This window comes from Struthio camelus, chromosome 3 (assembly GCF_040807025.1).
Source record: "Struthio camelus isolate bStrCam1 chromosome 3, bStrCam1.hap1, whole genome shotgun sequence".
Lineage (NCBI taxonomy): Eukaryota > Metazoa > Chordata > Aves > Struthioniformes > Struthionidae > Struthio > Struthio camelus.
Window position 1 is genome coordinate 54856774 of NC_090944.1, and position 20777 is coordinate 54877550.

The window sequence follows — 20777 nt, forward strand, 5'->3', positions numbered from 1 at the left end:
CATTATCTTCTCCGAATATTTTCCTTGTCTAACTTGGAAAAAACAAATAAGCAAACTCCCAAACAAAACTCACTCCGTTTTCCCCTATGCCTACGACTTTTTGAAAACAATCATTCGAACAGGGCCAGCACAGAGATGTTAAAGGGTATCCATTATTTGCTTGCTTTATCTGTTTGCGTGTTGTAAAACGTGCTCCCTTTGCAAACACCTCTCTTTAGAGTCACCCTTGTTCTAATCATCTGAGGGAAAAATCTCTTTATCTTGTTAGTAAGAAAAACGAAATACGTTCAACTCAGAATACTGTCAGGAAAACATTTTTTTCCCCCTGGAGAATCCTCCAGTTCAAAGTGCAGAACTGTGAGAAACTCCTAATGGTGATAAGGCAGTTGCTCAGCTTTCCGCACTGAAGTCAGTGCCCCGCTGATTTCAGTGGGAATTGTCATTCGAGTGGGCAGAAAAGACGTGGGAGAGCCACTGGTGGTGGTCTGGGCAACCCTCAACCCTCAGTCTGGTGATAAACCTTTTCAGTTGAATCGGAGTCTGCGAGTCTCCAGGATCATTTCGGTCCCGGGTGAAGGTGATGCAAAGTAAAGCACAAATGAATTTCTTCCAGCGTCTGATCTCAAAGATACAAAGGTGATCCTCCTTTTGCTCACTTAAGGCTAAACATGCACGACAGTAATAGAAAATGGAAATTCAAATGCCGCGCTCGCCTTCCTCTACAGGCTTGATTTAAATTCAAAAGTTGTAGGAATTAGATTTTTTTTCTGGGCTCGTGCACTAAATACCTACCTACTCAATTTGCTGTTATCCTGCGATGAAAGTGTGTGTCGCTGTCATATAAGTAAATGGAAAAGGTATCTCCTGTGGACTCCAAATAGAGCAAGATCTTGTTATTACCTTCACTGGAATAAAAAATCTTATCGTTATTTATTGCACCGGGAGCGGGATGCGGACTTCAGGCGGCCAATTCTGTATTTCAGTATTTATTTTTCTGTTGCCTTCCTAGAAGAAGGAAGCCTCTCATGGCTGGTGCCGGAGAGAGATGCCTCACATACACGCTGAGGACATAACTCCTGCATCAGGGCTGTTCCGATCTCGGCGGAGGCACCGTGTCTCTTTGTGGATTTGTGGGGCTTCTTCAGCAGTGAAACGGCCCTTAAAATCCTCCAGCCACCTATTAGGTTTGGATAATTGGTATAATAAAAAAAGCTCTCTTGGAGCCTATAAGTGACAAAGGATAGAAGATAAAACCCTAACCTGTGAATTATTTCCGTATCGCTGGAGTCTGTGTGTTTTAAAAAGAAGTGTCCCACCGAAACGTAATACTTCAGCTGCCTTAAAAAAATCACTCCGCACCAGTCAGCTGGTATGAATTTTATGTAAAAATTAACGTAATCTTTGATATGAGAAATAGAATATAAAACGAACTAAATAAAACCAATGACAAACAACGAAAGCTGAAAAAAAGAAAGGACACCAGCACTTTATTTTCTATATAAATAGTTTTTACCGCTGTGCAGCGGCTAACCGAAATGCAAAATACTCGAGGAGAAATCCTGTCCCATTTTGTTTTTAGGGCTCTATTCCTGCAACGTCGCTAGCGGAGACGTGCACTTCAGCGTTGGATACATCCATCCAAACACGCGGGCCATACGGCGGGCCACAACTGAAGCTCTATTAACCAGCAGAGACGAGCACCAGCGTGGCTGAGCCGCCCTTAATCACGCCTGCTGGACCTCTCTTGCGCCAGGCGCGGAGAGGCAGCCCCTTCCCGGCTCGGCCCAGCCCCGCGGCTTCCCCGGTGCCGTCGCGGGGCGGCTCTGAATCGCTCCGCGGCGCCGGCCCGAAGGGGCGTCCGCGAGTGCCCGGCCGAGGGCAGCGCCGTCGCGCCTCAGCTGCGGCTTCTCATTTGTCACCGTTGCAGCGCGATGCAAAAATAACCGTCGGATATGCCCGTGACGGCCAGCAGCAGAGACCTCGGTTTGCTCACAAGCCGTCTTGTGACAAATGACTTTTAAAATTGTATTGTATTGTATTGTATTCTTATAGGCGATAATATTGTCCCGTAACCTGAGTGAAATGCAGCCTCGGAAGCCTGGATTGCAGTATGTGCTTTGTAAGTCTATTAAAGAAAAAAAAAAAAAGCAAGCCAGACTCGTGTTTTTTTTTTTTTTAAAAAGTCTCAGCACCAGCTCCGGGGCTCCGGCACCACTCAGCCAGGAGCAGCGCAGTGCTTCGGGCTCCGCGCCGGCTGCGGCCTTTGCCGGGTGCCGGCCGGCGGTGGCGGCGGCGGCGGGGTGGGGGAAGGTCCCTCGCCTCCCGCCCCCTCGGGGCGCACCGCCCGCCGGCGGCCGGGCGCCAGGTGTGAAAGCCCATTGGCTGAGCTCGCGCAGCCCGCGCTGCTATTGGCCAGCCGGCGATGCTGGGCGGGCGGGGTCCGCGGGGCCGCGGCGCGTAGCGCAGGGCTGCGCCCGGCGCGCAGCGTCCTGCCGCTCCCGCGGCGTCTGCCCGCAGCCTGGTGGCTGGCAGCTCGCGAAGTCACACGCCGTTCGTGCCTCTTCCTGCGCCCTCAGGTCTCCCTCGGGGCAAATATGGGTCTGAAAAGAGCTTTTTCTTAAGAAAGTGCAAGCGGTAGTTTCCATGCCGAGTTGACTGCAGACCCGACCGTGGCACAATGTGCTTTAGACTGCGCTTTCTTAACAGCTCTAGGTCGGCCATTGCTGCCGGCTGCAGCACTGACTAGTGTTTGTGACCAGGGGAAAAATGGCTTTTCTTTCCAAATTTGTAAACATTCACTGTTACAGTACAGCGAGATGTCCTCTGCATCTTCATACAGAGAAAATAACGTTTAAGATACTACAGACAGATTTCAGCTTTCCAGATGAGAAAACATGCTCTTTTGGTCCATGGGAAGTGGAAAATATAGGCAGAAAGGATGGTGGTGAGGCTGAAGAAGAATTATCTCCTTTAAACATCACACATTGAGAGGTTTGTTCTCTCAAGGACCATGGAATTTAAATTACAAGGTTTTCTTATTCTATTTTTATGGGAAACCCCAGAGACATCTAGGTCTTACTACTGTAAATTTGCTGAATAGATTCAAACATGTTACTTAAGTTCACAGCTTTAAACAACCTGGCAAGTAACCTGATTTTGCAAAGGTACTGGATACTAGCCTTCCCCAGTGAAGCTAGTGGTGCTTATTTAAAATTTGTCAAGGTTTTTGAGATACTTGTCAGAACTGACTAAGGAAATGGCTGCAGTCTACTGTAATGCCAGTGAGTTCCGGCTATGGACTGGCTGCTAGCACGATACTCAGAGGAGGATTTGATCACTTCTAGGCAAGGCAATGGCATTATGTATTTACAGGCATACAGATTTTTTGCATTGAACACACTTTTTAAATAACATGCACGCATGTGATCTGGTCAGAAAGCTCTGAGTCTTAGACTGCTACAGGTATGCAAATGGAAGTGTTTTTAAGTGTTTTGAACACTGCAAATCTGTGATCTGGCAAAGAAATATGACTTCTAGATTCATAAAAATCTAGGAATTCACTTGGACACATTCATGCTGAAAATATTTCTATGGAATTGCTTTTCTGTTTTCACTAGAAGTTACGGATTTGGAAGGATATTTTGAAATAGTTGCTTTGTTTGTAAACAGTATTTTCAATGCAAAAAACAAAACCAAAAATAAAAACAACCCCCCCCCCCAAACCCAAACCCAAACCTGATAAAGTAAGCAGAAACTTCCTATGTGACAAGGAGACATGGGGAAGGGAGAAATCTAACTGCACTTGGTTTTAGGTCAGGGAATAGTAAAGGTTAAGGATTCTTTTTAATCTTTTCCTTTTCCTCAAAACTGGCAGAAAAGAATGATGTTAAACCTGACTGTGAGCAGTTACTTCCTGGATTATCACCGTAAGGTAAAGAGGAACATGTCAGGGTCAGGTTCAAGCTCACTAGAGTTGATTGGACCATAGCAGATAAAATCTAGGAGCAACGTAATGCTTTCAGATATATTCAAAGTCAATCCAGTGAGGAATGATTCCCTGCAGCATGTTGGATTTTATAAACTTGCATTTTACAAGAAACAGCAGAAAGAAGATCCTTAGCAACTGAAAAATATAGCAGAAGAAATAGATTACTAGAGCTGAGGTATATATTCAGCTATGTTTAGAGATGATATTATGAAATACTATGGAATAGTATGAACAAATTCACAAGCTCTCTCTGTAGACTTGCAGCTGGGAGTGTTTTTTGATTTTTAATATTTTGTAACATTTTATCTGTTGTGTTTTGGAACATACTGTCCTCTTTCAAGTGTCATGAAAGAGCTTTTTTAGAAATTGTGGACTATTGGCTTCTGGGTGATATGATTTGGTACCAGGTGATCTGAAGCCCCTGTCTGAAATGGAGAAAATGTGATTTAGAAAAACAATGTCGATAAACTAAGGATTCAGGGTGCTAAGGTTTAATTCCTAACTTTTTTTGCTGCTTATATCACTTTAGCTTTTTTGCAGATGAATAAACAATTGTGTGGGGAAAACATTAGGAAGAGAGATATCCTGAGAAGAGACTATATTTTGCATCCTTTACACCTTCATATTCATAAAACCTGCTGGCGAGTCAAAGCTGTTCAAGTCTATCTTTAAATTTGGAGCATATAATTGCTTCTTGTAGCATGAGCAAATTTTTCTTTTAACTCTAGTCAGAAAAATGGAGTACTAAAAATACATTTCAACTCTGACTCTGGCATATCTGTGTAGGACTTCCACTTGTCCATTTTGCAGAGCTCTGAACAACGCAGTAGTTCAATAAATACCAAAAAACCACAGAGTGTATTTCTGAGTATATGTATTGAAAAAAATGAAGAGTCTGCATACCATAGGGTTTTCATGGGTACTTCACCAGAGATCCTGCTAGCCACAGCACAGGGCTAAAGAACCCTTCTGAGAACGCACATTTGCAACTAAGCAGCAACTTAAAATTGTAGCGCCCAAATAACTATTGATGGTTAGCCCCCAGCTTGTCCTTTCTACGTGGCGAGAGAGCCCGTTGTCATAAAAACAAGCAAAACAGACATTTTTGGTTGAAATGAAGGGCTCTGGGGACTGTTTCCAGGCCCTGCACTGAGCTGAGGCGGGATTCGGGTTGGGACTTGTAGCTCCCTGTGGCCAACAGTGATACTTGTCTTTGGGTTAGCAGTCCCTAAGGCAAACTACCTCAGCTTTGGCTTAGCCCAAAATTCACTGTGTCAATACACAGAAATTCTGTGGGCGATTTTTCTTTTTTTTTGCTCTCCTGTTTTTAGAGCAGAAACATGACTTGGCACTCGTTAGCTTTGTGCTGGAGACAGCCAGCTTGATGAAAAGAATGCTTTTTGGACAAAGTGGTAGGAGGAAGGTAACTGATTTTTCAAGCTACTTCTGTGAGACCTAAGAAACTCTAAAAAAGTTTGTTATATTAAATGGTTTCAGTGATTCCATAACAGGTTGTATGTTAAAAGTTAAATGAGGTGATTTAGCACCTGAAGAAACTAAGGAGACTTAAACTCCAGAACCACTTAATTTTAGTGTAAATGGGGCAGCTAAGCTGCTTAAGCTTAATTTTTCAAAGTGGCCTGAATTAATTTTAAAGTATGCCTCTCTGCTTTGTTATGATCTTCCAAAAACTCTAAAATAAGGTAGTGACACTTAGAATTTCACTTAGAATAGAACACTTAGAGTCTTAGGGTGAAAAAACATTGTTTTTCGCAAGGGTAATAAATGGGAAGGATCATATAACTTTTGTTTCCTGAGTGGAAGTTGTTGGAAATAAAATTTGTCACAGCTTATGGAAAGATATCGTGTTTTAAGGGTGTATTATAAAACAACTGAAAAATAAAATTAGCAAAGTAAAACACTATACAGTGATGCACAGAATTATTTATCCTGATTAATAAATCCAACGTTTTCCTTAAAGTAAACCAGAAGAATTAATTATAAAACATAACCTTTATCTCTGGTTATATGCAGCTCTTCCATAAAGGTCTAATTTACGACATTTTATACTAGACTTTACTACTTGTTCTGAGCTTAGTGTTTTGGAAATAAATGAATTTTGGTGAAGAGCAGAGTAGTAAATTAGAATCCATAGTTAGAAGTGTATCTTGACATGATTCTTTATGAATTCACAGTTATATTTAAAGTCAAGCTATACATTGGTAAAAAGAGAAATAGATTTCATTGATTATTATGTATCATGTAAGAAAAGGAAAAAAATGATTTTAAATTAAAATCCTTTTAAAATGCCTTCTACTTTCATGCAGCAGATGGTGCTAGATTGTGAATATATGTCAATTTGTTTTATTTATAGTCTGAAGAATGTATGGTGAAAGACATGACATGTACAGTGTTCAGATAGACTATATAGCAAAGTGATCTTTGTAAACTCATCTGTTCTGGCACAGTCTTCTGTGGTGTGCATCCTTTTCCTGATGTCTCCTCTGCACCCTTCCAAGACATCCAGAGTTGTTTCTATCTATGGTGCTTAGGAAAGAGGCCAGAACTAACAAGGAATTGAGTGACGGAATTGCAGCCAGTTCTAAAAGGTAGCCTTTATCTAAAAAATATGTAAAGCAGAGGCAGAGGTACTAGGAATTTACACAAATTTTACTTGCCAGTGTTCTTATCTTTTGTGCTAGAGTCTCTTGACTACAGTGTGGCTAAAACACAGTGATTTTCCTGATCCAGGTCCGTGTGTCAGCACTGCTGGGCTTAGCTTTGGCAGGTAGAGCCATGCTACCATAAGGACAAGCCAGACTCCAGACGCCTATAAATCCCATCCACCCTTGGGACATGTGACAGGCTTCCTCCGCTTCCAAGGGAGAACTCTAGAGTGAATTTGCCAGCCGTATGATGTTGTTCCAAGAAAAAGAAGTGTTTGGGCATCTACAGAAGGACATATGTTTGGACCTGTACCCAGACTTCCTCTCAACAGGTCTTGCAGCTCACCTGAAGTGCCTGTTTGCAGCCTTGCACCTAAACTTGCTCTAAGTAAAGGTGCTACAGATGGGACCTTACATAACTACCAAAGCATAGCTTGTTACATGGCTTCTGACATTATCCTATCTCCATCCTACACATTTTTATTCAACAAATCTGTCCAACAAATTAAATCTGTTGCCTGAGCATTATTAAAGGAGCTCAGTACCTGACGCTTGAGGAGATACAGTGGACGACTCTTGAGGAGATACAGTGGACTTTTGGTGTGTAACTTTTTGGGCTCTTTTGAAAAGTTAGATGCAATAGTTTGCAAAATAGGCTGATTTGTCACTTAACTGTACATTTCATTTCTGAATGTTCATTAGAATCTGTCAGCTTAGGTCCTGGTAAGATGCTTCAGTTTTTAGGAAGGCATAGATCAAGAGAGATGCACAGTTGCAGTTCATTCTCTCTTTATCCAATACCTAGGGAAAGAAAGAGGCAGCATCACTTCAACCTTTCTAAAGGCCCTTTCTGGAACAGAGAAACACCCTTTTGGGATCCTTTAGTCAGATGCTGATTAAATATTCAACAGAGAAAAAGCTTACTCAAATACTGAGGAAATCTAGGAGATATTTGCAAAGATATTGTCAAATATCGGCCCAGGAAGCATATCCTGGGATCGGTACTGTTTTTTGTTCGTCGGTGCATTGGGATGTACACCTGTGAGGGAGAAAAAGAATTAAATCAGTGGATTACTAAAGTAGAAACTAGTATGATTTTCCAAAGAGTGACCGTGACAGAACTCATTAATCTCATCAAAGAAGTGGTTACTAAAGCAACTGCAGAAAGTCTAATCACTGGAACACAGCTAATGTCAGTGTATCCAGGTGTTGCTGCAATTCCTCAGGAGGGAGGTCTGCATCACAGTAATGGCATAATTGTTTAGCGACTCCACAGACGAGGAAAACAATATGAAGAACAGTTCTGAGGCTTTGATCACCTGAGTCATTCTCTCATAAAGACATTTAAAGTGTTACCCAAATTTGCATCATGTTAAAGCTTTTGAATATCATTCCCTCCATGTGAAGGGTATGGGGAAATCTCTGGTATTTTAACTTTGCACATACAATTCAGACTCCCTGTTCTTTCCTTCAGGGTCCTGTGCAAATTAGCTCCCATCTCTCTTCCTTTTATTCCATCTTCTAGTCCATTTCTTGCCTTCCTTGCTTGGCTCAAGCCGCCACCTTTTTCTACTCTCACCTCTGATTTCTTCTCTTGTTTTCTTTCATTTTGCAAGTCACTAGTTAAAAGCCTTCTGGAAGTCCTTCTCACTAGTAAAGATGAAAGTATAAAAAGAAAAAAGTCAGAAATGCCTGTTTTGTGTGCTTTGTGTGACCCTTGCCTGAATTCTGGGAACAAACTATATGTAAGTAATAACTTTCTATGTGGTAAAATCAGAAATGCTCAACTGTAGAATATACTCATGTACCATACAGATACATACCGTTAATATCAGAAACGCATCTTACACTCTGCTGGACCCCTAAAGGGTCTTGATCTTTGGGAACAGGGAAAATGTGACAGAAATTACAGCAAGTAAAAGAAAGAAAAAGATAGAGAAACTGTAAGCAGTAATGATGTTGAGCTAAGGTGGAGATGTTGTAGAAGAGTTTCAGTACCAGGTTGATAGAACCTGGATGTAATTCAAGAAAGGTTTCTTAAAAAAAACCACTGATAGCTTACTTCAGGCTTTACTCTTGAGCAGAGTTAGATCTTTCGAAGAAGCTGAGCCAGTCTGTAGTCTTCACATGAATTAATGGGTCAATTTGTACGTCCTGAGGAGCAGGATATGTTAATGTGAGCCCTTTTTACCGATAATATATAGATAGACCTTCCTAACTGAAGTCAGCTTGCACTTGCCCCCTTTGGAGTGCAGGTAATGCAGATGCTCCTGTGCCTGCAACCACTTCTGGGCTTCCCACAGTCCTTAGCTTGCTCAACTGTGGGAAAACGTGAAATGTGTTTGTAGGACAGGATTAAAGAGATTTCTAAATTGGACTCTATGGCAGTGATGAATCTCGGGCAAACTGGGAAGCACTAGTTATATCTCTCTTCCGGAGGAAAAAATATAAAGTAGTAGTAATATCACATAGGGAGAAATAATTTTAAATTTGTTCTTCAGTGAGTCTCTTTTACCTGAAAGTCCTTGGAGAGTAGCGATCCCACATTGCTCTGCTCAGCCCTTGCTGCTGCCCCAGCCATCGGGCCCGCTGACCCTGCTACTCAGGGACATGCAGATTCAGAATCTCTCCTTTTCCTCTGCTTTTCTGGAAGAAGCTGGAAGACTTTCCTGTTTCATTCAGTCACCTATCTTTTTGTATGGTAATCTCCTCAAGGGAGAAAGGAGAAATTTCACAAGACAGCTAACTTATGTACTCTCTTTAATGCCAATACAAATCCAGGTTTGCAGGTTCAAAGCCCTTACCATGTCACCCTGTATCATGGTGTGTGTATCATGTGTCTGTCTGTCTTCTGTCTATCTGTCTGTCTGTCTGTCTGTCTATCTGTCTACCTTTTTCTCCACAGTGTTTATATTTATTCATCTTTTCCATGCCAGATTATTCCCTTCTGCATTTTCCATTGAAAAACATTTTAGAAAGTCTTGTGTCTTTGGCATCACGCGTTTTGTCCTGAACTTGGTTATGGTCAAATAGGGATCCATATCGGAGTCTCTAAAGCATTGTTTAAGCAATTTTAACACTATTCATACAAAATCAAATACCCACATGAATTTCACTGCGAAGGTGACTGCCATAACTCCTTTTGTGTCATAATTCAGGTCTTCTCAGATACCTTTAAAAGTAGCCTACTGAGGAAGGTGTCTTTAGGTTTCAGGCCCTAAGTGTTCACAATAATGAACATTTTAATGCTTGAATGATTCTCTTCCAGTTCTGCCCTTCTCCAGCTCCAACTCTTGCTTTACTGCCTTTCCTCCTTCTTCCCTTAAGAGACAGCTGTTCTGCTTTGGAGAGAAGAACTGGCCTAAGGATCTCAGGGAAAATTTGAATATAATAGTTTATCTGGGTTTTTGTGAAAGAGGGTAGCTTGGCTGAGGTTGTTCTAAGACAAGTTTTTTCCTAATTGCCCAGACAATTAGTCCTTAGTTTTAACAGCTCAGAAGGATGCAGCTGGGTTTTGTGGGGTCTGCTTCCTCTGAGAGACATCTTTGGACATTGCTGTCTTTCCCGAGCCTCTTGCCCACAGCTCAATGGATTAAGCCTGACTTTGCCTGCACACAGCCAGCTTCACCGTATTTGAAACTGAGAGGCAGATTACTGTCTGTGAAATGAGTTAGATAACCACAGAGTACTAAAGGACCGTTAAGAAGGCCTGTTCTTTGCCCGTCATCTCTCTGAGTGGGAATTGTGCAGCAGAGGTTTCTGGCAAAAATAAAATACGTTTTGCTTTTTGACGTGTGTCTTGTCTCTCGAATCAATGCCCCGAGGAAGGACCTTAGCTCTGAGATTCAGCCAAACATATGTTAATCAGAGAAGGACCCTGATTCCCCACCAGCTTTGGCCATATCCCCAGGTAATAGAGAGCTCTGCTGACACTGAGTCAGGCTTATGGGCTCCCTCAGAGGACATGAAGTCCAGTCCTGGAGACACATGCCAGGCAGATGACAGAGCAGGAGCACGAGATATGACAGCGTCTGCATCCCTGTAGGAGCCTCCTGCATTGGCATAAGCCCGTCCTATGCAGCAGATGATCAGTGATCTGCCTTATGCTGGTCAATAACTCAAAGCATGGGGAGAGCACTGGAAAAGGCCGACAACCCAAAGAACTGTCCTGTGTCCAGTGCTCCTCCTTTTGAGGCCTTGGTTAATGCTAAGAGGTAATGACATGTCTATTACAAAGGCTGTGGGGTGAGTTACAGGATGAGCATGGCATAGGTTAGCAATGTTTGTAAAAAGCTCTCGAGAAGAGAAAGGCTTGCCAGGTGTGCAGTGAGACTTCACAGGACAGGTGAGACACGTTTGGGGAAGTATGGATGTGACTGGGAGTCTCCAAAAGTGCTGAAGGAGCTTGCAGTGTGGGTGGAGAAGGATGTTTTAGTCCTGGATACACACAGGGACAAGTAGAATCAACAGCTTAATGATAGGACTGACCGTCTGATACATTTTCGGCCCTTAAAACAAGTGCTTAATTTCCCAAAACTCTTACAAACATTATCTTTTGATATTTTATTTTACCTTACCACAGTAAGGAATGATTTCTCGACTTCTCTATTATCTCAGGTTTATCTGTCTGTGTTCCACATAACTTAGTCATGTTTACTCAGCATTTCACCTTAATGTCATGTAGTACCTTAATTTGTTCACCAAATATCTACTCTTACATTGTATGGACTCCTCAGTTTCATTTTTTCTCTGCCTTTGCCTTTCAGTTCCCTGCAGCATTGTTTATTTTCCCTTTGAAACTTTGTCGGGTCTATGTTCTGCAACCTTTAGAAATCTGGATGAGCATTTTCTAACAGTTACTATTTCAATTTTGTGTTTCTGATCCCTATTATAAACTGGTTTTGAGCTAGGGATGCCACAATACAATACTGAATGTCTGACTCAGCAATCTCAGATGTGCTAAATGATGAAGAGAAATCACCAGTTTGAGGGTTATTTTTTAACTTGAAATCATATCTTTTAGAAATATCTTTTTTTCTAGGATCCCATATTCTTCAAGTTTCTTTAGCACAGTCTGATAGCTGCATTCTTTTCCCCACTTCACTGTAGGCTCTTAAAATTCTAGCATCTCTGAACAAACAATAGAAAAAGTATTAGAAAAAATAACCTTTTGCACACTGCTGAGTCTACATGCACTGCCATGTTTAGCTGTTCTTTTCTTATTATTCACCACTTTCTGCCACTCTTCTGGATTTAATCCTCTGGCTTTACCTTCACTCCTGCAACTGGGAAGTGTTCTTTGGTAGAAAGAACGGATCACTGTAAGCCAGAGCTCATAATTATCAGGCAGGCTCACACAGAGCAGGCAGCTGCCCCTAGCAGCAGACTGCTGGGGATGGCATGAGGGCCCTGCTCTCATACACTGTGTAGCCGGTGCTAGACTGCAGGAGGCTGGACTTGCTCTCAGCCTAGCAGCTTGGTGCTGAATGTGGAAAATGACCCTCCCAGCAGCAGCATTCACTGCCTTATCTCTCTTATTCTCACTCTGTTCAATAGGAGAAACCAGCCTAATCCATCTGTGTGCTGTTCGGTGGCTGTCCTGTTCCAGCTCCTTTCCATAGCAGGAACAGCCTAGCCCTGGATCCTATTCTTGGTGGGCTGCAGTTTGTCTGTTTTTGCTTTAATGAGTTACTGGATCATTCACAAGGCCATCTAGTCAAATCTCCTGTTTGAAGGAGTCAGTGCTGAATTCAGACCAGGTTGCTCAAGGCTTCTCAAGATGCTAATGGCAGTGAAGCCTCAGCTGATCATACTTAAAAGAATGAGAACAGAGCATTTTGGATAGTTGTTTATCTTGACTTAAGCAAGGCTTTTGACACTATCTCCCATGACATCCTCATTGATAAACTGCTGAAGCAGGGAGTAGATTAATGAACAGTGAGGTGGGCAGAGAAATGGATGAAATGCCAGGCTCAAAGCGTTATGATCAGTAGCATGAAGTCCAGCCAGAGGTAGGGTTCCCCAGGGGTGGATGCTGGAGCCAATGCATTTAACATCATTAATGACCTGGACCATGGGGCAAACTGCACCCTCAGCAAGTTTGCAAATGATACAAAAGTTAGAGGAGTGATTGAAATATGAGATGGTTGTGCTGCCTTTCAGAGGGACCTCATCAGGCTGGAGAAATGGAACGGATCATGAAGTTCAATAGAGGGAAATGCCCAGTCCTGTACCTGGGGAAGAATAACCCTAGGCACGAGTACAGGCTGGGGGCCAACTGGCTAGAAAGGAGCTTTGCAGAAAAGGCCCAGGGGACAGTGGTGGACACCATATTGAACCATGCCAGCAATGCATCTTTACAGCAAAGAAGGCCAGGGCTATGGTGGGCTGCATTAAGGAGAGAGGTGCCAGCAGGTCGAGGGAGGTTCTTTCCCCTCTGCTCAGTACTGGTGAAACACATCTGGAGTGCTGTGTTCAGATCTGGACTCCCCAGTACAAGAGAGATAGGGGCTTACTGGAGTAAGTGCAATAAAGGGCCACAACAATGACTAAGGGACTGAAGGGTCTGTCGTACAAGGAGAGGCTGAGAGACCTGGGACTGCTCAGCCTGGAGAAGAGAAGGCTCCAGGGGCATCTGATCCGTGTGCATAAATACCTGATGGGGGGAATAAAGAAGATGGAGCCAGACTTTTCTTAGTGGTGCCCAGAGGAAGGACAAGAAGCAATGAGCACAAATTGAAATAGAGGAAATTGCATGTAAATATAAGAGAACACGTTTTTTAGTGTGAGGGTGGTCAGTTTCTGGAACAGGTTGCCCAGAGAGGTTGTGGAGTCTCCATCCTTGGAGATGTTCAAGCTGGACTGGACATGGTCCTGAGCAACCTGCTTTAGCTGATTCTGCTTTGAGCCAGGGACTTTGAGCTGGACTAGACAGTCTCCAGAGGTCCCTCCTAACCCCAAGTTTTCTATGATTCTGTGAGTCTGTGAAAAGGGCTTGGATTGGAAAATCAACACAGAATATTGTTGGGTTGGCATTGGTCTACTTACAACATTTGGAGTAAGATCTGAACTTTCCCAAAGGCCGAAATCGTGGTTTATGAACGTTAGCACCTTAGCCATTCTGTCAGGGGCTCTGATGGACAAGTACTGTCAAGTGAGACCATATTTTATTTTCTATTTTGTTTTGTTTCTAACATCACACCCTTTTTCTGGCTTTTGTATGTCCCTTTTCATCCCCTGCTTTCCAACTGTAAAGTACATGGTACAGAAAGCTGTATCTGGTCTCATCTCCTTTTATAAGATGAAGGGATGGATCATGCAAAAGGTGCACCATGAACACTGATCAGAAAGCTGTAATCTGGCATTTAGGCTCAAAAGCAGCAACTGACGATTTTTAAAGGCAGACATAATTTCATACTTAGTATTCACATGCATATTATTTTTTATAATTTGCCATCTTTCACGTTTCATTTTTTCTGTGTCTTATTTATTGTATCCAGGCTCTGCTTTCATAAAATTCTCTCCTCTCTTCAGGAATGTGAGTCAAGGCTTTACTCCCTGACAAGTGTCTTGTGTCAAATAGCAGCTACAAGATATTGTGCATACTAGCTGGTATACAAGAAGACTGGTAAATACTTCAGAAGGAAAACAGGCATTTCAATAAGGCGCATTTTATGATCAAACAAAGACAGAGACATTCATTTGTAAATTAACATTATGTTTGATGTGAACCCAGTGAAAATGTCTTACTGAAGAACCCATAAGCTCTATAGAAACCTGTGAATACTTTTTCAGGTACTCACATGTTCATAACATTCAGTGTCTGCGTCGCGTGATTTGATCAATAAGTTGTGTTTTTTTTTTTCCTATTAACAGATTTAAAGTCTGTGAGAGTGACTTCTGTGCACTACAGCTAATACTGAGGATTTAGTCACTTAGGCAAATTTTAGTTGCTACCATGAGTTTTGAAATATATGATTAGACTCTTCTGATAAATCACTAAGAAGTACATAATCTATATCTCAAGCTTTTTGGTGACATTATAAGTGATAGTGTCACAAAAGGTATCCAAACACTACATATAATCACAAGAAAAAGACCAAGGTGACAAAATTATGCCAGAACAGGATGTTCAACAATTAGCTGGGAAGAAGCCTCTTCAATAGTGTAAGTCAGCTAAGGGCTTAGCCTTCTCCTGTCATCAGTTGAACAAATATAATTTCGCAATGTTACAGAGTTCTTGTTGTTTACACAGTTCAGTGAAACTCTGGTGTTTCTTAAAGAATTAATGGAAAATAATTCTGCCTTAAAATAAATTAAGTTTTCGGTGGACTGGAGACTTGATGGGGGAATATACATGCATCCAACTCAATCCCTCCTTCTCTCTCTAAATACAGAAACAACTCTTTCTCTGGTTTTGTTCCTCTTTTTGCTGCTTCTGTTCCTCTGTGTGCATAATATTTTACTGCATGCTACGGACTTTCAGGCCCCCAGGACATCTGAAGTTGCTCACTAGGGGTGAGTTATATCATCTAACTAGTCTTCTAAAAGCTATCCAGGCTGTAGTTCCTGGAGACATAAATGTCTCCTAAGAAATGCTTATTCTTTATTTGTATATTCTTTCATTAAGCTGTTACTTACTGTGTATGACACTCAAACATCTCAGAGTTGCAAATGTGAATGGGTTCTTGACTAAATGTCATCAGTAACATATTTACTTTATGGTGGACTGACATTTTCTGGGAAAGAACAGTAGCGACAGCAGGGAACTGTTCCCGTTCTTTTAGGAATTTTTGTGATCTTTCTACCTCTTATTTTAGGTTTGCTGCTGGAGGTCAGTAGCCAGTAGACATTTTCTGAACAAATGAGAAACTGAGAAAAATGGAGGGTTTGAAATAGTGTATCAGAGATAATAGGAATAATTTGTTTTTTGATGGTGGAAAGGTAGAAATTGATCCTTTCTCAACACTGGAAAAAGTTCAGTTTGCAGTTTTCAAGAAATGATTTTTCCTGCTACTTGCTTCATGCTGAACAACTAGTTCTAATAAGGAACTTTCAGTATTTGCATCTTTATGATTATTTCAGAAACAGTAGCTCATTTGTTCTTAATAATATTACGGAAAAATACCAGTAATTATATAATGGCTGTAGAAATCACATTTTAGGTAAATGAAGAGAGAAATGATTTTTTATTATAACTCTCCAATTTATATGTAATTACCAGCTATAAAAGAACCTTCCTGGTATGCATAATGACCACCTTTTGTCCTCGCATAAAAAGTGGAGGTGTTTTCATTCAGCGTTTTGTTCCCTTCAGCTTATTTCTGGCTGGTTGGGGAGACAGAGGCAGCTGTTTTTATGACAAGTCACACAGCCCTTCCCCAGACTATTGAAAATGTTGGTCTGAAAACCAGCTGGGTGTATTCTTAGTCTGTCAAGCTCAGGCCATAGAAACTAGAAGTCTGGGCAAACTAGTCAAAATGTGCCATTGTTAAAAAAGAGCAGTTCTTGATTTTTTTTTTAATGTTAACAGAAACTAGCAATTGTTAATTACCTGTAACTGCTATGATTTAAGGGTAATACAATAGAAGACATGCAGACAACGTAAAGTGACACACATGCCAGTTTTTTCCAGTTACTTTGGACTCCGCTGGAGATTTCATGTTCCATGCTCTTTTTGTGTAAGTACATATAAAATTCTAAAAGAAAAAAACACAAGACTACTCTTGCAGCTTCAGTTGCTATGGCTGTTACCTGTAAGTCACAGGTTGATATATAATGAGAATGGATATATTTTTGTCTCTTGGGTAGAAAGAAAATTATGGTCATAGCCACCTTTCCGACAGAAGTGTGTCAGTTAGTTAACGGACAGGTGGGGATGATAATTTGGCCTTTGTATTTTGATTGGACTAGAGGGATATTGTTTGAGACAGAAAATCTAGAAGAGAGGTGATTGCTTTAAAAGGTAAGGTCATGGACTGCACTGACAGGCTGTAATTACTGGGACAGAAAGCAAATGTTTGATTTAAATGTCATGGAGAGATGAGAGGTGGAGCTTGCCAACAGCTTGGATACATACTCCTAAGGTGGAGGCTTCTCAGCTGAGTGAACTTGAATAACAGATAGAAGAGCTGATGAGTAGCAGTCTTCATAGCCTACAGTAACGTTATATACTGGACCATTATCATGTGAGGATGCCCAGACGCTGAGAAACAGCACTTTTGTCTTCGTCATTCTTGTGACGGTATGACATTCCAGGTACAGCGAACGACTGGCACAGAAATGACCCCTGGACCTCTCAGCCTGCCATGAACCTAACAGCAATCCAGACAGCTGCAGGTTTCAGTATGGGTAGAGTTGGAAGAAACGTTGTTGTCAAGAATGCCTTGTTCTCTCTTTCAAAAACTGAAAACCTTGACAGACATTTTCCGTACTTCACAGTCTGCCACAGCTTGACTCCATTTTGGCAAAAAGAGCCAAGACATTCCTAAGAAAGAAGCAGAGGAAAAGAAGGATCTTGCTGCAATGTTATTCTTTCGAACTTTAAATAACTCATGTTTTGAATCAGGAACTAGAAGCTGGGTGAGCAAATAATTCTGAAGCTTGACTTATCCCATCTGCCATCTCTTCTTATGAAAATTTGCCCAGATATGGGATCTGAAAATTGCCTCTTGAATTACATAATCTCTGTTATATGCAGTGCGCTGTTTCAACTGGCAAGCAGTCCGTACTCCACTCAGCACAGAATTCTTGTGTTATAGCTGGCCAGGTGAGTAAAGCGAATAGATGCAAGAAAGCTGAGTTATATGAGCATGAGCATTAGTAATTCCTGAATGTCCTGATACTGACTGGTTCGGGGCCCTGAACAGTCTGCATATGAGTAGGAATTTATAGCTTTTGAACTTCTGTTGTTCAAGGCATTTTCCAAAAAGATAAAAAATAGTCCCTAATCTGAAACACTATGGTCTGGAAGGTGGAATAAAATGTTCTGTGCACAGCATGACAAATAGGAGTCTGGTTTCCCACGAATGTGTGTCCTGTGTGCTGTTCCTTTCTCTGGATATCCGCATACCCCAATTTCCCCGCAATACTTCTACTTTCATTCTTTTTCCCCTTAACTTCTCTATGATACCTTCTGTGTCTCTAATTATCAGTTATGCAAGGGGAGGCATATGCTACAGCTGGTCCTGAGCTGTGTGTGTGCTCGTTGGATGCACCCTATCTATACAGGGATTGGCACCTAATGAAACAACAGACTGATAGTTGCAGAGTTCACACTGAAGCCCTTCCTTCAGCAGAGGCACTCTGCCCAAATGTAGGTTCAGGGTGAGCTGAATCGCACTCTGGTCCCTCTGCTTATTTTGCCTAAACCTCCTCTGATGATAGTGAGAGAGTAGAAACCCACGTGCAGATATCTACATTTACATCTCTTAAGCTGGAGCTGAATCTGGCCACCAGTTAAAATCCGCTAACATTAGAAGGGAGGTTAAGCAAATAACCACATGAGTAGGATGGTAGTTCATAATGGTGGTGCCACATTTATATTTTGCTGCAAAAGTAGTCCCCAGTCAGACACTGTCTTTCAGCACTGATGTGTGTCCAATGAAGGAGCATGATAAGTTAGTGCGCTGGTTTGACATATACTTGGCAAAGGCATTTTACGTGGAATCAGATCTGTAAGGCATGGAAATACGTCAGCTGATGGTACTGGGTTACCTGTTCAGATACTAATGAAATGCCTTTGTTCAAGATTTAGAACTGAAAATTCAGTGTCTATTCATAAATAAGGCATGTTGCATCAGATATTATAATAATTAAATCCTTAACAATCATACTTAGTATCTAATTCAAAAACTTGTTTTCAGCAATCAGCATATTTTGTTCTGTTATTGTATGAAAAAGTGAACTAAGTAATGATCAGATTTACAAGACTGGTAATTTATTCCTAAATCTGTCAAGTAACAGAATTTTCTCCGTTCAAATGAACAACACTTATTAACTTGACAAATGTTGAAAGATACTTATTTGAGGCAACAATGCTTTGATATCACTGAACTTGTAACAACAAAAACACTACTCCGCTTTTTGTTGTGGGAAAAAAAACCATTTACTTTACTCTAAAATTCAATATAAACCTAGTTGTCTCTACCCCATTTTTGAAAAGACTTGGCTATGTTTTAGAAGATTTTTAAGCTATCTCATTGTACTAGATTCCAACTTGGAGGGTTTTTATGTCAACAATTTTTGAGCTTCTTTTGAGAAAAGCTGACAGCTCTCTTCAAAGAGTACTGCCAGATGTGTTGTGCTATGGTGGTCTTTTAACTCTGTGAACAAAGGCTTATATGTGCTTAAAGGAGGTCATCGTGCATTTCATCTCAATCGTTTTCATCCACTTTGGACAAGACTGATTCAGTCTCCAGCTCTAGAAAAACAGTGCTTAGCCCATAGAAACATGCATCAGTTTCTGTAAGTGTTTTTAACTCTGGGAATACTTGTAGCATACTACAATATGTGGAATAAGCTTTTCCATGCCTGATGTGACCATGCTTTGTTATGAATACACTAAGAAACGTGTCTGGACAAATTACATGAGTGAAAATGGGTGTAGGAAAAATAGACTGATAACTCTGACATTTCAATGACACCTCTATGTATGCTGGCAAGCACATTATCTATTCAGTAACCCCTTAAGATTTATTTCTTAAAAATAAAAGAAGTTTTTCTTTGTTGCTTTATTTAGTCTCCTCCAGCCTCTGTGAAGAAAGGGTTTGTTTACCTTATAGGACTTATGGACATTTTTATTAATATGTGTGTGTGTGTATTTATATGAAGAACCTTAATGAGGGAGAGCTAACACAAAAAGTGAAAGAAACTTAGGTATTATTCTTGTCTTTTCAGTACTGAGTTTCAGAAGTTTTTTCTCTTGCATTACAAGCTTCATAATCTTAAATGAAAGTTTCAGCATTTTGGAAAATGCATAGAAAATGTTAGCTCTGAAGGAAGAAACTATGTCTGTGAGGCTAGGTTTGGCCTTATGGTGAGTCTGGATAGCATGGCTAAGATTTTCTTTCCTAAAAGTGTTCCAGTGGTCAGTCTGAGAGGCAACGAATGAGTGGATCACAGTTTGCTCGCTTTAAGAAGTCAAAAAAACCCCACACTCCCAGTGGGTGCATCACACTGTTGTGATGGGTTGTCCAAACAAGGCAGGTGCTCCATAGCGCTTTTCTGGTCCTAGCACTGTCACCTCCATCTTGCCTATATTTGTCCTTTGCTTTTCAACCAAGTATTAGGTGCTGTCCCTGTAAGGTTTTGAGGAACTGCAGAATGATGTGATTAATGCACAATATAGAACTGAAAACATATATAGGTATGTGTTATCTGCTTAATGTTGGTGCTTACAGACTGTGCTGTCTCACCATCTCCCTCAAGAGCTTCATATGGATGCTGATGGATACGGAAGAGAGAGCTCTGGCTTGAAGGAATCTGCAGATGTCGCCACCGTCGCCCATAATGACCCTTTGCGTTGAATATGAGTGAGAGGCATGAACACTTTTTTATTCAACCCTGAAGCCTTTGGAGATGGGACAGAAATATTTGGTTACCACCAAACATCACAAACACCAGAACATAACATCTAAATAGGGTTCAAATAATTCTTTCTTTTTTTTTTTTTCCCGCAGACACACTTGTGTTATTGACAGTCAACAGCAACTGAATGGTGAATATAATACATAGTAACTCATGCTAAAACCTACAGGTAAATGACTGTCTTATTTTGCAGTAAAGAGCTTTCCATTTAATATACTGGAGTTTTTCCAAGGACATCTTTTCATAGGAGAAGCAGATGCAGATGAAGTTTTGCACAATTTAGGCTGCATTTTTTTTTTATAAAACATTTAATTAGCAGGCATGAACACAGCCAGACACTTGAAATGGCATTAAAACAATTGTTTGATATTAAGCAGCACACACATTCAGCTTGTGAATGCAGTTATACTGAAAAGCCCGAAAATATCAACAAACTGTGGTGTGTTTAAAAAAGAAATTTTAATTTTCTTCCAAGGTTTTTTCTTACATAAGTTGAAAGCTAAAAAAAAAAGTTCAAATGAACACAAAAATAGGAA